General features: G+C 38.3%; 1 protein-coding gene and 1 long non-coding RNA gene across 10 annotated transcripts in view; one reads left to right on the forward strand and one right to left on the reverse strand.

The window, feature by feature from the left end:
- The window catches only part of agrn (agrin), a 414,019-nt gene that overhangs the window by 213,397 nt on the left and 182,271 nt on the right, over nt 1-18,351 (reverse strand). The gene's annotated exons all lie outside the window — the stretch shown is intronic.
- On the forward strand, nt 1,986-12,535 carry LOC124873157. The gene is made up of 4 exons (XR_007039457.1): nt 1,986-2,115; nt 2,510-2,626; nt 12,197-12,372; nt 12,468-12,535. It is a non-coding gene; the product is annotated as an uncharacterized LOC124873157 (long non-coding RNA).

Consider the following 18,351-nt stretch of genomic DNA (forward strand, 5'->3'; position numbering starts at 1 on the left):
TGTTTAGTTTTCAGTATAAATGTATGGAAAATATTATTTGATGATTAAACTGTGCCATAATCTGGTATCAAATGCAAATGCAGTAAGGAGTTGTAAGAACTTTTTTTCTAACTGCATCGCGAACTGCTTATATGCAATAGGGTGACAGAGATATTACTATTAATGTTGAAATCTACCAATGTATCTGTTAGACTTTCCATCCAGCCTTCTGCACCAATGTGTCTATCTCTTCCTTATCAGTGGTGATTACACATTAACATTAGCAGCAATGACAGTAAAAACACCTGCATGAGCCACCAGTTGGAGAAGTCCATGATGACTAAAATGTCTGTTGTGTGTGGATGGAGATGGGGAAGAGGCAATGGAAAAGGTCACCATGAATAGAACATGAGGTTGGGCCGGGTCAGGCTGTTAAATGTCCATCACCTTCCTGCAGATAATCTCCAGCTGGTTTAGGTGGGGGTGGGGCTGGGGGGAGTGGGTTTGACTCGTCAGACGTGTGTGTCTTTGCTGTATCTCCTCCATATTCATGCTTGAACCTCACCCATATGCATTAAGCTCAACATGAGGACTCTTTACATCTAGAAAATTGGACTGGAAATAATGGAAGGAGGCATGGGGGTGGAAGTCTGATCTTTGACCCTCCCTTTGTGTGTGTGCATGAATGTAGGGCTTAAATAAAGGGCTTTGACTAGTGTAGATTAGGTAAATTGATGGTTTGGTTACAAAAACGATTATATTGATATAACATAGACAGCGTCAATAAAGAAAGTTATTTATCCTGAAGCTCTGTTAGTTAAATTTAAATATAGCTGCACCTGTACACACTTTTTGTGGTTCTAATATATTTTAACATCCATCTGTACTCCATTAAATGGCATTTAATAAATGTCAAGATGAACAAGTACATATCCTAAAGCACCTGCCCCATTATTAAAAAAAGACTAGACAGAAGAGGGGCAGAACTGCATATCCAATAAAATACCAAAGCATGTAAACAAATAAAGAAATAAAGTAATCATTGTGGAGGTTGTGTATACAGAGCGTGAACATTTCCCACACAGCCAAATTAATTTTTGGTTAATATTTAATAGCTTTTGCAGTCAGATGCGAGAGCAGAATGACAAGCAAACAAATTTTCAGAAGAAAATTGCTCATAAATGAACATAAATTCCAAGCAAATGACAAAAGGTCTTACATTTTGTTCAGATTTTGCAAAGTGCTTTTTGTAAGTGTAACAGTGAATATGATTTGGATTTATACACCCACTTTTTTATATGAATGCAGTAGTAAAAAAAAAATATTAGAACCTTTCAGGATTTCTGCCTTTGTACTGGCACAATATAAAACCATAAAATATGAGATTTCCCCTCAGTTTGGCAAGAACTTGTGGCCTTCAGTAAGCAGACCACATTTGTCTGTCAAGTTCATTTGTTAGCTAAGAACATGTGCACCACATGAAACAGATATATGAGGATTTCTACTAGGGTAAATTTGAGGAAATAAACTGCATGAAAACTGCGCTCCTTGAGTTTGAAAGGCATTTCATGACATGTGGGATCCTGGACATCTCATACACATTTTACTGATCCTCACTGCTTTTAATGAGTGCTTAAAAATCCCCAAATTTCTGGTATATAAACTAAGTTGACAGCTCCGTTGTAGTTATAAGCAAGATTCTGGTTTCAGGGTATGGTTTTAAAGAGTCATAGTTAGAAAACCACTAGCAATTTTTATCATACCATTCGTGCAGTTTAAGCTCTTTTTAAAGAGATGCCAGATGCAGTGTGGTGCTTTTGTTGCTCTCAGTGAGCAGTAGATCGTGGGTAATCGAATGAATTCTCACAAATATCCCCCTTCATTAAAAAAAAAAAAAATGCAGTCGACAGTTTAAAATTCTTCTCGGTAACCAAAATTACAGACAAGTGATGAACTTCTGAATGAATGGAACAGGAGGTGTTTTTATTTGATATTTTCAGCTGGCAGTATCTTTGTGATGTTGCAGTTAGCTTAACAACGAGAGAATGTTGGAGATAAGCTACATTTATTTTGCGACTATAGTGTGGCTCAACTCGGAGTTTTAAACTGGAGTCGCCATCTCTGCCATGTGTCTAGGTAAACCGACTAACAAGACTAACTAACTAGCTAACACCAATTAGCTAACAAACACCTAGCTCGTTTAGTTTCCAGTATTACTGAAAAAAGAAGAAGCAGAAAAGACTCAATATTGTCCTCAACTAGCCCGTTTATTTTAAAATTACTACTAACTTTAGCCATTCTTTGGACTTTAAACCATTATGTACAGTTGTTTTAAAAATTCAAACTGCTCTGGATAAATAGCTTTCTGGTTCTCCATATTATATATCATACTGTCGTTAAAATGTATGTTAATACTTGCAAAGTATTTACCATATTTTCCCGACCATAAGCCGCTACTTTTTTCCCATGCTTTGAACCATGTGCCTTATAATGAGGTGCGGCTTTCTGTGGATTTTTCTTCACCCGCCAGCGGGCGCTTTAGCAGAAAGTGGAAAAAACAAGACAGGTGGGAAGTCAAAATTGGAAATCAAAGAAGAAGAAAGCGCTAATTTTCACGGAGAGCAACACTGACATTGACACAAAAAAGGTATGTGATGAAGCTCTTCTGAGGCGGTTCAGCTCCGACACTGAAGATGACTTCAGTGGTTTCAGTGTGCAGGAGGATGATGAATAAACCAATTAATAACTTTTCTGATTTGTCTGATCAGCACTTTCACTTTTATGCTACAGGCACCATTCGGAAACTAATCAGTTTAGTTATGTTCAGTTAAACTATGTAATCAGTTCAGTCGATATCAGCGGCTTTTAGCCCGATGCGGCTTATATATGTACATTTGCATTTTTTCTTTAACTTTGTGGGTGCGGCTTATATTGAGGTGCGCTCTATAGTCAGGAAAATACGTTAGTTTAAATTAAAATAACACAATGTTGACAGTGATTTTAAATAATAGTATATTAAATAGCTAAATGATTTTAAACAAGGTTATATTATAAAGTATCATAGATGGGCATGGGCTGACAAGAGATTCTCACAATATAATATAGAGTAAAAATACCTAAGTACTAAAGTATTCATGTAAAGAGCAAGTGTTTCTTGATTCGATTATAATGCATGAGCAAAAAAAACACTTGCTGAATTTAAAGGATTACTTTGGTTTTTAACAAGTTAGGTGTTGGGAAGTTATTTTCAGTAATAATCCCTTACTGGAAGAACTTTATACCATAGAAACATGATGATGAGAAATTGTATTTTAGCTATATTAAAAAAATAATAGTATAGCAATATAAACACCACCGGCCAAATGTTTTAGAACCCCTTTCTCATTTAATGGCTATCTTTATGTTCATGACTAATTACATTGTACATAGATTGTACATAGATGGAATCATGTAGCAAACAAAAAATTGCAAAAGAACTTTAAATATGTTTTATATTTTAGATTCCTTATTGGCCATCTCTCCATAAATCTCTGGGAAGTTATTTCAAGACTCTTTGATTTTGCTTAAAATCAAAGAGTTGCTTAATAGCATCATAGTGTTAAAACACGTGCTGGTCCATTCACTCTAACGTGAGATGTGACATTTTAGAAAAATCTGCTGAAAATTTTCTTAACATTGTTTGAATATTAGGTATTATTACCTTAAATATTAGTGTCATTATTTCTATCAAAAACGAGCATATCTATTAGGAATTTCTGAGCTAAAATAAGATAAAAATGGTAGTAATTTGGAAATGATCACTGCTGTCAAATTCAATAGAATTAAATTGTTAAAGTTTTCGCTCTAATAACCTGGGCATGTTATGTGTCAGCACAAAGAAATGAGTCTGAAAATATGTTCGACTCAGTTATTATCACCCAAGATACAAATCCGGCAGTACCAACCCCCACTTTCCTTTCCACACATATACACTCACTCCACCTATCCGGTTGTCTACCTGTCTCCAGTTTCTCCACACACTCCAGTCTTTCATTATTAATCTTTAAAACAACTCTCTCCTCAGCCAGGCTTCAATAATTTATACATTCCTCAGAATTCAGTCACTAAAAATAGTTGGGTTAAACTTGCCTTATTTACTCATTTTTCCTCTCAAGTGCATGAAAGCAAGTCAATAGTAAACTGGAAAGTTATGGACACAAAGCTTGGAAGTGAGATATAGACCCAGCTCACAAACTCACATTAATTCTTTACTCCATGGAGGTGAACCAGGGGGAATAAAAAATGAAGGCTGGGGGAAGTCATACAACTTTTTACCTGGGGTATTAATAACGCAACACTTCCTGCTCAGCACTGATCCCCTGTCGGCCCCTGAGGCAACACCATATGGCCTCAACCGGAACCTGACACAGACCAAGCCAATGGGTTTCTACATCAGCTTATGTTATGCAGAAGCAGTCATGAATAATCCCTGAGTACCCTTGAGTCCTAATTCCAATTTAGACAATGAGGAGTTCCACACGCCACAGCATTGTAAAACACCGGGCCTCAGACACCAGAAACCCCTTTTGGCACAATGACTGCCCACCTTGCCTTGAAGTGGCAGAGTAAAAGCAAATACTTCAGTCTTTTGTCCAAAAATAAAAAAAATGTGAAGCAATTATGGAAAGCCTTTGAAGGTATTCACACACACAAAGTTAAATTTCCAAAGAAATATTTTTGGTGTTCTTTGATTTCTTACAGGCAATATTTCAACATAATACAATTGATATACCGTCCCAATTCCTCTTACCAAGTTCCACATAGCTGCTGCTGGGAGAAACCTAAAGGAGAGCAAGTGTAATTGAATTTACGTGTGATATCTTTGCTGGGCCCCCATGTTTCAGATCAGGTTTAACATCCTATTTTTCTGTGTCTGTACTGAATTGAATCATTCAGTACAGTGTAATCATTATATACCTTATCAATCTCTAACTCAATTTTACAGGTTTGACTCCTGCTGTATTATTCCATTCACCAAATCTGTGCCTACGTGTTGCCAATTGGTCCCATCCTACTTCACCTAATACCCATAAACAAACCATTTCTTACCCATGTACCTAAACCACTGCAAATCAGTATAGTCTTCTTTGTAATTCAGGCTTTTCATGAACTATCAAGGTAAAAAAAATAATACAAAAATATTCAAGTCTAACATAATTCAATTTTATTGTTTATTATGTTCTGACGACTTTATGTTGAAACCTTTTTTTTTCTTCAATTTTTTCCACAGGGTACCCCCAGGGTTCTTCAAGTGAAATTTAAGACTTTTTAAGACCTTTTTAAGACCACCTAGAAGGAAATTTAATGCCAATTTCACAGCTATACCGATACAATTATGAATGATATAATAAAAAATCTATGGATTTTAAGCCTGAGAAAATAATCGCCAGGTACTTGAACTTGTTTTATTTAGACTTTCATAAATAATAGACATTAACTTTGTGAGCTGTGCAATAACGAAATAAAAAAACTATGCATGTTTCTCACATTAAGAGTCAACACTACTCACTATTGCCTTACAAGCAACCTTTTGGTTATACAAGAGATAAAATGCAGATTAGTTTCAAAAAGTACAGCTATCCACTTTACGCTAATTTTGTCGTTCGAAGTAAATGAGTGGTGGTCCGAAATTGTTTTCAGGATCCAAATCACCTCTGCCCGAAGAGTTGGCGAATGAGGTCGCAGGTTCACTACCAGCTGTACTACTGATGATGCGGAGGCTTCAGTATTACTTGCAGTACCCACGTTGCTGGTTGTTAAAGTAGAGCCTTGCTTTGAACAGAACTGAGCAATAGGTGCCTGCTGTTGGTGGGCTCTAGCATAAGCGACGTGTTTGGCGCTCTTCATGTGGGAGTCCAAAGCCATAAGTCCGATTGTCCCCAGCTTAAAAGATTTTCGGCACAAACAGCATTGGGCCTCATGGTCATTGTCCGAATTAGGTTTAACCCACTTGTATTTTGGATTCTGCTGCCACTTCGGGTTAAAACGACACACGTCCATTCTGAAGCACACTAAGCTAACTTACTAACAAGGTGGTTTTGTTTTCCCACCACTCACTGAGCCCGCGGGAGAAAGTCGGCTGACGTGCCCTTCGTAAAACGGATATTTGTCATTGGGCGCGTGAATTCTTACATTGCTCGCACACACCAACAACACATTTTGCTTCAGTATTTTAGGACATTTTAGCATTTATTGTCTCACTAAAGGACAAAATAAATTAAGACCTGTAAATGACATTTTATAATTTGTCTTCAAAATTTTATACTTTTAAGGCCTTAATTATTTAGTAAAAAATTCAAGACTTTTTTAAAACTTTTAAGACCCCACGGGTACCCTGTTCCATTTATTGTGGGATTTTGATACCCATTTCAGCCAGTTGGCTCTCATGAAAAAGGATTTGACCTCTGATTGATCCAAAATTGCTCTAAGCGACCCTCAGCTGGTAGATATTATTTGTAAATTTAAGATGGCATTTTTCTGACAGTAGACTATGAGTTAAATCTATAATATTACTTTAAATCATTGTTTTCAAAGCAGGTATGAAACATTGCTCTTGCAGAAACAATGTGATGCATTGTTGGTAGTAAAGGTCCTACAGTAAAGGGCTCTGTTTTGTACCCGAAAAGGTAGTACAAAACAACCGAGAATGTGAAGGTACAAAATGGCAAACGGGTGAAATGACCAGCATCCTGTCTATTTACTGTATATGGACATTTTTCTTATTTTTTTTATGAATTTTTATTTATTCTATACCCTCCAACTCTTAAGTTTTTCCTGCATCTGTTTCTCAAGGTGATGAGCAAATGACTCATAATCTTTGCTTTTCTTCTACTTGTTGTTGCTGCCTCTGGACCCAAAGTCCCAGGCAAGTTCACTGTATTTGGGAGCATGGTATGACTGCTTCAAAGAGTGTAATAAATCTCTATAAGAAATTGTTTTTAGTGGCAAGTCAGATCCCATTGAGAACCCACATTCTGAGTTACGACTTCATTTTCCCAACTTGTTCTACATAGCTTAGCGCTCTGCCTATATAGAGGTGGATAACAGCCTGACTAAATGGTATGCCACTGACCTGACTCATTTTACTACATCATGTACATAGGTGTCTTTTCTTAACTTTAATAGGATAACTTCATTTGTCAGAAACAGATTTTATACAGGGAAGCTGTTTAAACACAGCAAGTGGAATGACACATCCTTATGTTGAAATATGTGTTGCATATGTTACACCCACCTGGGCTCATTAGAGAATCCTCAACGCAGATATTTAGGCGTGCAGCCATTCATTAGAATAACTGGTATAAGTATTAATGTCTATAAACGAAAGCTGTATTGCTCTCATAAGGTTCTGAAAGAAAATAACATTAAAGCAAACCAAAATGGTTATTCGTGAGGCAATACGCATCATTAAATGAAACAAACTGTATTGTTAGTGTGAAAAGGGCATTCAAACTGAACATATTATGTTTGCTTCTTTTAACTAAAGAGGAAAATGAGGCAAAAGGCACAGTCTCAAAATTAAACTATCATTCATTAACTTCATGTATTTGTTACTTATCCTCGTGGCCCTTTTAAGAGATTCCTTTTGCATCTCACAAATTTGCTTCAAAGTTTCACTTGGGAATACTTGGGATCCAGACACACATATGGATGTGACTAATAATGTGTAATGTAAGAATCTACATCTGATGCAATGCCACAAACAGCACTGATGAAAACGTAAAATATCACCTACCTGAAAGTTGTTTTCTATACTGCACATCATTACCTAAAGAACCAGCACCACCAAATTAACTAATAGGTTCAGCTTGGATGAGGATTGGCTGTGGTTAAATGCTGACTTTCAAAAATTGTGTTCTGGTATTTGATTTAGTTTTGCTTTAGTAGTTTTTTTTAATCCTTAAATCCACCTGGAAAGATGTCTGCAGGTACTGTAGAATGCACAATTTGAAATATAGCTAAGCCAGACTGCAACAGAATCTTTGGCCATGCCTGAAAAACACTGTGACCTGATTTTTGCAACTTAGAGACACTACATACACTCAACATAGGCACTACTACTATGGAATTTACACAAATGCAACTTAAATGTCACATCAGTGACCTTTTAATAATATATTATCTCATGCCACGGTATGCAGATGCTCTGTCTGCACTTATGAAGTTTTACTCACCACTGAATGCCAAATAAAGCAGAGCAGATATGATCCCCACTGGTACCATTAGCAGCTTGGCGTGTATAAGTGAGGTGACACTACTCTGTATCAGTGACACTACAACACGAGGTAAGACTGCTCCATGCATTTCAAATCAACGACACGTGTATTAAAAATTTAGAGCTTATTGGAGGAAAAGACTTAACCAAATAAGCAAATGGGTTGGTATTGTTTCAAGTAATGTTTATGACCGTTTTATGTTGTTATAATTGCACCTCTGCACTGTAAACTGGTTCCTAAGTGTTGTAGATTTCTGCATTGTATACTTCTGAATACTGATCAAAAAGCAGATAAACCTGCTCCTACAATCCTGTTTATTTTCCTAGCTGTTTAAACTAGGCAAAAAGCCATCTCAAACATAAAAAGATAGTTCATAAACATTGAACAAATCACATTCCTCCTGTACCTGTTGTTGGAGTCATCCATTTTGGGTGCACAGTTGAACATGCGGAGCTCAACAGACATCGGAGCTCTGATGTCACCCGGGATTATAAAACTCGTGAAAAATAAACTTTCGTTGCCATTTCCAGCGTGTCTCACAGGGCAACGCAAAGGGGGCGCATTTCTGGAGGGATAAAAGCTTGCAGGCGAACTTTTTCTCCACAAAACCATTCCCCAAAGAGCTTGAAAGCTGGAAATCTGTCTGATACAAGAAGGTCAGAAGATTCATATGCTGATCGAAGACCACGCCGACACCCGGCACAGGTGAAAAACCCACACAGGTTTTATTTCCAAGGAGATGAGTTTCCTCCTTGTTGGTTCAGTTAACCAAACTGTTTTTTTTAATATTTTCCCCACCTGGACGGATGTGAAGTTTACCGGTTTTTTTTCTTGAGGTGATCATGGACGCATTATTATAGTAATTTTATTCTTTTTATATTTAATTGGATAGGTGCATTTAGAAGTCTGGGGAAGATGAGGCATAGTGAAGGTGATTTAGAATCACCAGTAGTTAATCCAAGGTATCAACTTGTTGCATGCAATACTGATTGAAGTGTTTTATGCTGAGCTGTGTTTTGATTTGTTGTGCAAGCGCTGCTGAGTTGTGCGTGTTCATGTTTTGTCCAGCTGATCCCAAATCAGCCAGGAGTTAGAAGTTGGACCTTTAAAGTTTCCATTCAAAGCAACTGTGGTCTGGGCCTCGCCTGGCCACTCCTTTGTTCCAGTTTTATTACTGGAGTTTTCCACTGTGTTCCCACCTCAGAGTTTTATCACTCTTTGTTTGAGATTTGGGGCGATCAGCTGCTAGAGGCTAAAGGGGCGTGACCCCACCGTTTTAACAGCTGATCGCTGCAATCGAGACATCAGCACACCAGGATGACTTCTCTTTCTAAGTTAACCCAAATTGCACATGTTGTCTATAAAACTGCTGGTTTGATCTTCATAGACACTAAATGCACATATATTTTTCTTTTATAATTATTGTTAGGTAGTCATTTTTATTCCCTTTGTGTAGAATAGTGCTTGTTAGTTAGGTGAAGGTTTTTGGACCAGAATAATGGTATATCAGGATTATTTGGCTTCAATAAATCTTCATATATATAATTAAGAGAAGCGTTTGTGTTTATTTTGTGCAAGAGTGATTTATCTGTCAAAGCAAGGTCAAAGTTCCCCCACCTTCGGTGAAGCGGTTGAATAAACAGTGACATTTTGTGATTTTGGTTGATAATTTATCAATTGTTAATGATGAATAGCTAATTGTAATTATTAAGAGATTTGAGTCCATAACCCCAACACCAGAGGACATCTCTGATTTCTATTTGTAAGTAATGATTTTTGGTTAAGAAATTATTTTCTTGAATTATGATTTTTGATAAATATGAATTAATCAATAATCCTAATCCTGACACTGTTCACTGAATAGAGTTAAGAAAGTGTGCTGGGATACAGTGGACTGTGCAATGTCTCCACTGATTTCTCTACAGTCTCATTAAAACTTGATGAAGGCAAACACTCCCTTTAAAAGCAACAGCAGCTCTTTGACTGAGTGGGGCTCACTTTTGTCCATTAGCATAATGTGTTCGGTGATAGAAATAGGCAGGAAAACAAGACTTAAGGCTGCTTGCTCCGAGATTTTTACAAGTAACCAAGTAGCTCAATATATACTGCTTTGCAGTAGTGTTCATATCTCTTGAACCTTTTCACATTATAACAACAAACTTCAATTATTTTGAGGATATTTTAAATAGACATAAATACAAAGTAATGCATAACAATACAGTGGAAGAAAAGGGATACAAATATATTTACAGTACTTAAAATATCAAAACTTTCTACCAATAAAAATCTGTAAAGTATTCAACCCCCATAACCCTACTCCTAAATAAAATCTAGTGCAACCAATTGCCTCCAGCAGCACCCTAATTAATAAATAGAGTCCTTTCCTATCTCATTTAATCTCAGTAAAAATGCAGCTGTTCTGTTCTGATTTTTTGACATTTTGGAACAATTTGCATGACGAAGACCAAGGAGCACATGGCAGGAATAAGTTCATAACAGGGTTAGATAATAAAACAGTTCTCCAAGCAGGGCAGCTATCAGTCATGAACTCCATAAATCTAGATTTTACGAAAGATTGGCAAGAAGCGGGTCTTTGTTGAAAGTAGCCCATAACAAAACCAGGTTATGGTACTCCACATGGCTTACATGCAAAACACGTTGTTTAGAATAAAACGAACACTGAAATGTGGTGGTAGCAGCATAATGCTGAGGTGTATATGTCCAGAAATCCAACTGAGAATTTGTGGCGAGAATTACTGCCGCTCTCCATCCCATCGGACTAAGCTTTAAGCTGTTTTTCAAAGAACAATGGGTGAAAGTTTCAGCCTAAGGATATTTGAAGCTGGTAGAGACCTACCTCAAAAGACTTGCAGCTGTAACTGCATCATGAATGACATGGGGGGAGTTAAAAAGACTTCAGATTTTAATTTGTAAAAACATTTGAAAACTCTTCATCTGTTTCTTTCTGCTTCACAACTCTGCACTACCTTGTGTTAATCTAACAAATGTAATCGCAATACACTAAGACTTGTTGTAGCATGACAAATTGCAAAACGATTCAAGGGATGTAAATACTTTTGCAAGGCAATGTATGGAAGGTTGTTCTGGATTAGTTACCCGCTGCTTCCCCTGATTTATGAGGAGAACCTGATCCCTCCACAGCAGCAAACAACAGTTCCACATCTGCTTTTACTGGTATAAACCAGCAGCACAGGATGACTTTAAATATGAAGGATTGATGACCCTCTTTGGATTCATATACACTTTTTTCTCATCAGTTGTGGTGTTCACTCTCAGTGTTGAGTATCAGCTTTTCAGTTTTATCTTCTGTCTTCTGGACATGAAAAACATAATTTCCCCAGTGACAGTACACTTTTCCCCAGAGTGTAGAGCAACAAATGGAAACCCCTTATGATGAGAGAAAACTGAATAATTCAGTATAAAATCTACAGAAGGAAAAAGGAGACATTTTTTAGAACAACGTTGCACATTGTGACTTTTGAAATCTCAAAATGGTGCTCTAAGCTGCACGATGAAGCGTTTGTATGGCTGCTTGGAGCATTCATCTAAAGAGGAATCCTTTCAGACACTCCGATGCCCAAGCATTTCACTGAGCAGGTCTGGATGGAAACGTAATTATCGTTTACTCCTTATGTACCAGCGTCCAAGCAAAAAGGGGAAACGTAAGCTGGTTGGAGTTTGCACGGAAAATGTGTTTGGTTAGTGCGCAGCAGGGAAAGACAAGATTTTATCTCATGCTTAAGTTGGCTTTGTGGTGAATCCTTAGACAAACAACAATCCTCCTGTTTACCTGCATTGGCTGGCAAGTGTGCTGATGCATACTAATAGGTGTGTGTGTATACAGCCAGACATTAACGTGTGACCCTGTGTGTATGTATTCAACCCCCCTCCAAATCATTATCCTGCTTCCTATCTCTGAAGCCCTATCTCATCTTTTGCAGGAGGGCTACTGTGACCAATCTAATATTGCCCCAGGAACAGAAAGTGTTTGTCCATGGGTGTTCTGTTCCCATCTGCCCCGGTTGCTGCCCCGCCTCGCTCCGGCAGTTCCTGAGCTGTCCGCTCATCGAACAGGACCAGAGGACCCGTTGGTCACTGCTAACAGCCATTCCAGAAAGTAAAGCCAAAGTAGTCACTTTTCTGACTGAAAAGACGACAAATAAGGAGCCTCGCTTCATCTCCTAAACCAGTGCTTGTTTCTCTCCGCTATAGCGTGGTGTAATTGGTTTATTGTGGGACGGGGATAGATTGGATCGTAGCATGGCATCAGTTGAACCCAGCATGGTGCGAAGGTAATTGCACGTTCTTATTTTCCCCTTGGTGGCTTCTGCCAGCACATAAAAGTCTCAGTTTGAACAAATGAAAATGTATGGGCTCTCAGGGGACTGAGTGTTTCATGGCCTTGAGTTTCAGTCTAGACATATGAACTTACTACATACAAACATGCATTTAAACTTAACATATCTTGAATAAGTTATGCCTTGAAAAAGTATTGACATCTCTTGAATGTTTTTCTTGTTATGTTTTATTTGGATTTTATGTGACAGATCAACACAAAGTAGTGCATAGAAGTGAAATGGAGGAAAAAAGATAGTTTGTTTTATTTTGTTTTTACACACAAAAAACTAAGACTGGTGAGCATTTGTATACAGCTCCCTTTACTCTGATGTCCCTAAGTAGAATGTAGTGCAACCAATTGAATTTGTAAGCCACCTAGTTAGTGTGAATTTTTAAAACACTATCCCAAGCTGGGAACGTAACATGGAGCACTGTTCAAATCTATTATTCAACAATGAATAGAGTATGGCACTGTGAACCTACCAGACAGGACAGACAAGGAGAGCATTAATCACAGAAGCAGCCAAAGGACCATGCTCTTGGAGGAGCTGCAAAGATCTGCAGCACAGATGGAAGACAGTTTCTAGTCATGCACTCCACAATACTGACCTTTATGGAAGAGTGACACGGGAAAAAAAAAATCATTCTTGAAGGAGAACCATAAGAAGTTCCTTTTGCAGTTTGCAGCAGGCCATGTAGGGGACATAGCATTATGCTTTAGGGATGTGTTTCAGTAAAAGGGACAGAGAACCTAGGAGCTAAATACAGAGCAATGCCTAAAAAAATCCTGATAGACGCACAAACGTGAAACCAACGTCCATCTTCCAGCAGGACAACCACCCTAAAAATACAACCAGAGCTGGAGCAATATGGTTGAGATCAAAGAAATATTACATTTTAATATGGCCCAGTCAAAGTCAAAAGTCAAAATTTGGCAAGGGCATGTGTGAACGGGTGGCAACCAATCTGGCTCATGGTAAGCTACTTTGCAAAGAAAAATGGGCAAAGATTGGAGACATGCAGCTGTAATTAAAGCAAAAGAAAGCTCTACACAGCATTGAATTAAGGAGCTGAATATAAACCCGCATTACACTCTTCATATTTGTATTAAATTCTTTAAATCCAGAGTGATTTATCCTTTTCCTTCTATATCACAATTAATGCTACTTTGTGTTGGTCTACCACAATAAATCTCACTAATTTATACTTAAGTTTGCAGTTTTAAAGAGACAAACAGCTAAAAAGTTCAAAGAGTCTGAATACTTTTTCAAGGCACTGTATGCAACACTTGGTTTTTTATGTTATTAAAAGCTCCAATCTCTATCTCCAATGACATCCTTAGATATCAGAGAGCAGAAAAGACAGCTGAGATACAGATGGAGCATTGCAGCTTGGTGACCCTCAGAAACACTGCAGGAAATACTGCCTTATAAAAGCGGAAAATTAGAATTATTTAATTTCTTTATCTCCTCCTGACAAACACGCACACTCGCTCTCAAATACACTAAAGGTGTTAAATCTTCCCCCCAGGCTAACAAGCTCTCAGCGCAAGGGCAAAGGGGAAGAGATTTCTGGGAAAAGGAAGAAAGTTTAAAAAGAAAGATAACAAGGAGGGTTTTAAATCGAAGGTGAATTTCAGTTCAGGTCAAGTTCCACCTTTTGATAAATTAATCGTCTTTGAATGGAGGAGGGTGGAAATACTTTAAGGTTTCCTCAAACTGTTCTACACTCATTCTTCTAGTATAGTCTTTCCTGCATTGCAACTATTTTTCCTGCTTTCATTAAAGTTCTCTTTGTTATTTTTAGGGATAATTTCTTTCCATAATACTTTATTTTTACACTCCACATTTGCTCGGGTTTATTTCCATCTGACCAGATTTGCTTAACCGTGGTAACATCTTTTTAGCAAACGTTCTCAAAAAGGAACGAAAAGTTACAGACGTTATTCTATCCAGTGCAAGTATGGCTACTTTACATCTTTCAACTCTTTCTACTTTCTTTTGACTCATCTAAAACCTTAGCCACATATGTGAGGAAAGCAGGGACCCGTTCCTCTTTTCTACTTCTGAAGAATCTTTAAACCAAAATTGTCACAGTGTCACAAGTGACTGTTTATGCCTTTTATACCTCGATTTCCTCCATCTAACTACCTTGCATAAGCCCCGTCCGCAACTAATGCACTGAATTAGTAACGCATACTTACTATTCACAAGGCACATACATGCATATGTATTGTAGACCATTTTCTGCAGACGGAGATAGGGTTGTTTGTATGTGGGAGGAAGGGGCGGTGTATGCATAGGTGGTTTGGGAATGCAGTTTAAGAGAGAAGCATAAAGAAAGGATATTATCACATCTAGTAAGAGGAAGCTATATACCCTTCCAAAAAATGTTCTAGAGAGGTGGTATAATTTATGTAATACAACTAGCATAACTGATTTTACAGCAAACCTATCAGCTTTAAGGGTTTTCCCACCAAATCATATTATGAGCATGACCGGTGCTAGGGGTGAATCATAACTGTTCCTAAGAAAAAAAAACATTTTGTTTTTTTTGCAGCCACAGAGCCAACATGCTACCATGTCATTAAGTGTCAGAAAATATATATTTCAGGAAATGCTTGATCCTCTCTCTGTTGTATTGAATTCAGCATTTAATCGCAACACAGTGAGACACATGTCCCATTATCATTGTAAATCAGAATCAACTTTATTGACCAAGTTTGTGTCTACAAACAAGGAATGTCACTCCGGTTTCCATCGCTCACATCTTACATCATCATCAATCCAAACAAAAACCACAATGTGTATAAACACTTAATTAAATAAGGCCAAGGAACTGTATGTACATGTGTGTGTATGTGTGTGTGTGTGTGTGTGTGTTTTTTTTTTTAATGACTATAAGAAGAGGGAAGGCCGGTTGTGATGGAACAGTATGCTTATTTGTTTCCCGCAGAGTAACTGACTACAATGGCTGTGAGGTGTTCATTGTGTTCAACAGAAAGACAGTCTGGGGCGAGAAACTGTCTCTGTGGCAACTGGTTTGTGCCATCAGCGCTCTGTAGCACCGACCTGAAGGTAAAAGTCTAAACAACCTGTGACACGGATGTGTGGGGTCTGCAGAGATGGTAGCTGCCTTTTTCTTGACACTAGATATGTATAAGTCGTGGATGGAGAGAATGTCAGCTTTGATGATCCTCTCTGCAGATCTAATTGTTCGCTGCAGTTTGGACTGTTTTGTAGATTATCCAAACCACACAGAGATGGGTGAGCACAAAACAGATTAGATGATGCGAGTGTAGAAGATGACCAGCAACTCCTGTGGAAGGTTGTACTTCTTGAGTTGCCGTAGGAAGTACTGTCTCTGCTGGGTCTTCTTCCAAACAATGTCTATGTGTGATGATGACCTCAGGTCCTAAGAAAAGGTGGGTTCTAGGAACCACAAGTGATCCACAGTAGACACAGTGTTGTTAAGGCTGGTTAGGGAAGGCAGTGTAGGTTGTGCTCTCCGGACGTCCACTGTCATCTCCACTGTCTCAGTGCTCTTGAAATGCATTTCTGATCTCTGATTGGTATGTATAAAGCCCATTTTGAACAGTACTTACACACCTGTTTGAAGCAGAATTTATAAACACCAGATGAGGATATTAAAAGAGCTGACAAGGTTTAGAAAAGTTGTTTTGAACATCAATATTTAGCACTCTATGTGGCACACTGATCCACATCTCACCATGACAGGTCATATAAAACCAACAAGAAGATAAACATAGAGCTTGTATTATTTCAGTGCTGACAAGATTTTCTATTCACCTGTAGCTGAGTTCAGACGTTTTGTCCTGACTAAGATTAAAAGTAAACTAACTCAAAAGCTGTAACCATTGCCCTCACAACACTGTAAGACAGTCTGCACTAGACTGATCCAGTTTGTAGGACTCAAAGGCAGGTGCTTTGGCAAGGAAAACTGCAACAATGGCACTAGCCAAGGCTTAGCCCAGGAGTTCAAAGGTGGGAAAAATAACACATTCCGAACTTGAATGTAAGTTATCTGCAAATCCCTTATTAGTTCATATTCATACTTTTTAAAATTGATCTTTTCAATTCAGGTATGAAAATGTTAAATTTCTATTGATAAAAGCAGTTCCTCTCTTGAGTTTGAGCCTGGAATATAGTTGAGGAAAAATCAAAAGCCCTCAGGATATATCATGTTTGCTGGAACAGGGCCAACCTTGCACACCATTTAAAACCACAATGCCTTTAGCCACAACTGTGAAGGCGCAAAGCATGAGAGCAGGAGCTCAAAGGACTTCTATTCAGTACTGTCTTTGATTTACCTGGAGCTAGAATATGCTCACTGTGTTTTGCATAAGTTTTACTTAGTTCTGGAAAATTAACTGAAAAAGTAATTTAATAAAAGATTATAACAGGTTTCTACAATGTCGTCCTTTACATTTTTTGTGTGTGGAACAACTGCTTTAGCTCCGGTAAGAGGAACACATTGCAATGCGGTGACACCAGCCAGCTGTGGGTGACAGGTGCCGTCTGACACTAGAAGGAGATGTCATGGATAATACATGTCACATGTTCGGGAACTAAAGCTGAAAAAGCCTTGTTTCCTACAAGTGAGCAGTGACGTCCCACATGTGTGCAGCACATGTTGGCTTCATTTGTGTATTTGCAGGTCCCAGTATTAGCAGACTGCTATGTGGTGGGAGGGTTTATACATGGCATACAGTTGTGTCACTTGTCAAGAATTTTTATACATGTGTCGATGGATCAAGTAATTTGCAGATTAACTGCAATGGATTTGTAGCAGTTAAAAGAATAGAAGAATGTATCCCAGAATACACGAAGTAAGAAAAAGACAATATGATGGCAGCAAAGGGTGAGACATCCAAACTTCTTTTTTTCCATACAACCTTGAATCCTGCATTTCCAAAATTCAACATGTGTTTCATCCAAGAATCAACCAATAAATGTCCTAGTTAAATCAGTATTTGTATTTAAACAGTACTCCTCATCATGCAGGTCACATTTTGACAACACAAAAAAAGAATTGAATAAACATACAATTCAATTCAGTCAGTCGGTCAGTCATTTTCTACCGCTTATTCCATAGTGGGTCACGGGGGAGCTGCTGCCTATATCCAGCAGTCTATGGGAGAGAGGCGGGGTACACCCTGGACAGGTCGCCAGTCCATCGTAGGGCAACACACAAACAACCAAGCACACACTCATTTATACACCTAAGGGCAATTTAGAGTGACCAATTAACCTAACAGGCATGCCTTTGGACTGTGGGAGGAAGCCAGAGTACCCGGTGAGAACCCACGCATGCACGGGGAGAACATGCAAACTCCATGCAGAAAGACCCCAGGCCGGGAATCGAACCCAGGACCTTCTTGCTGTAAGGCAACAGTGCTACCAACTGCACCACCGTGCAGCCACAATTCAATTCAATTCAATTCAAAAATACTTTATTAATCCCAAAGGGAAATTAAATGTTGTTGTATTGAAGGTTTCCTCAAAGAGCCATTGTAGAAGCTGATGGCTGTGGGCAGGAAGGATCTCCTGTAGCGCTCCGTCTTACAGCAGATCTGAAGAAGCCTGTGACTGAAGACACTCTGTTGTTGTAGGACAGTCTCATGAAGAGGATGCTCAGGGTTCTCCATAATGTTCTTCATTTTATGAAGAATCCGACTTTCCACAATGATCTCCAGAGGTTCCACAGGAGTCCCCAGAACAGAGCCAGCCTTTTTTAT

The sequence above is a fragment of the Girardinichthys multiradiatus genome, chromosome 1, assembly GCF_021462225.1.
Source record: "Girardinichthys multiradiatus isolate DD_20200921_A chromosome 1, DD_fGirMul_XY1, whole genome shotgun sequence".
In the NCBI taxonomy this organism is placed as follows: Eukaryota; Metazoa; Chordata; class Actinopteri; order Cyprinodontiformes; family Goodeidae; genus Girardinichthys; species Girardinichthys multiradiatus.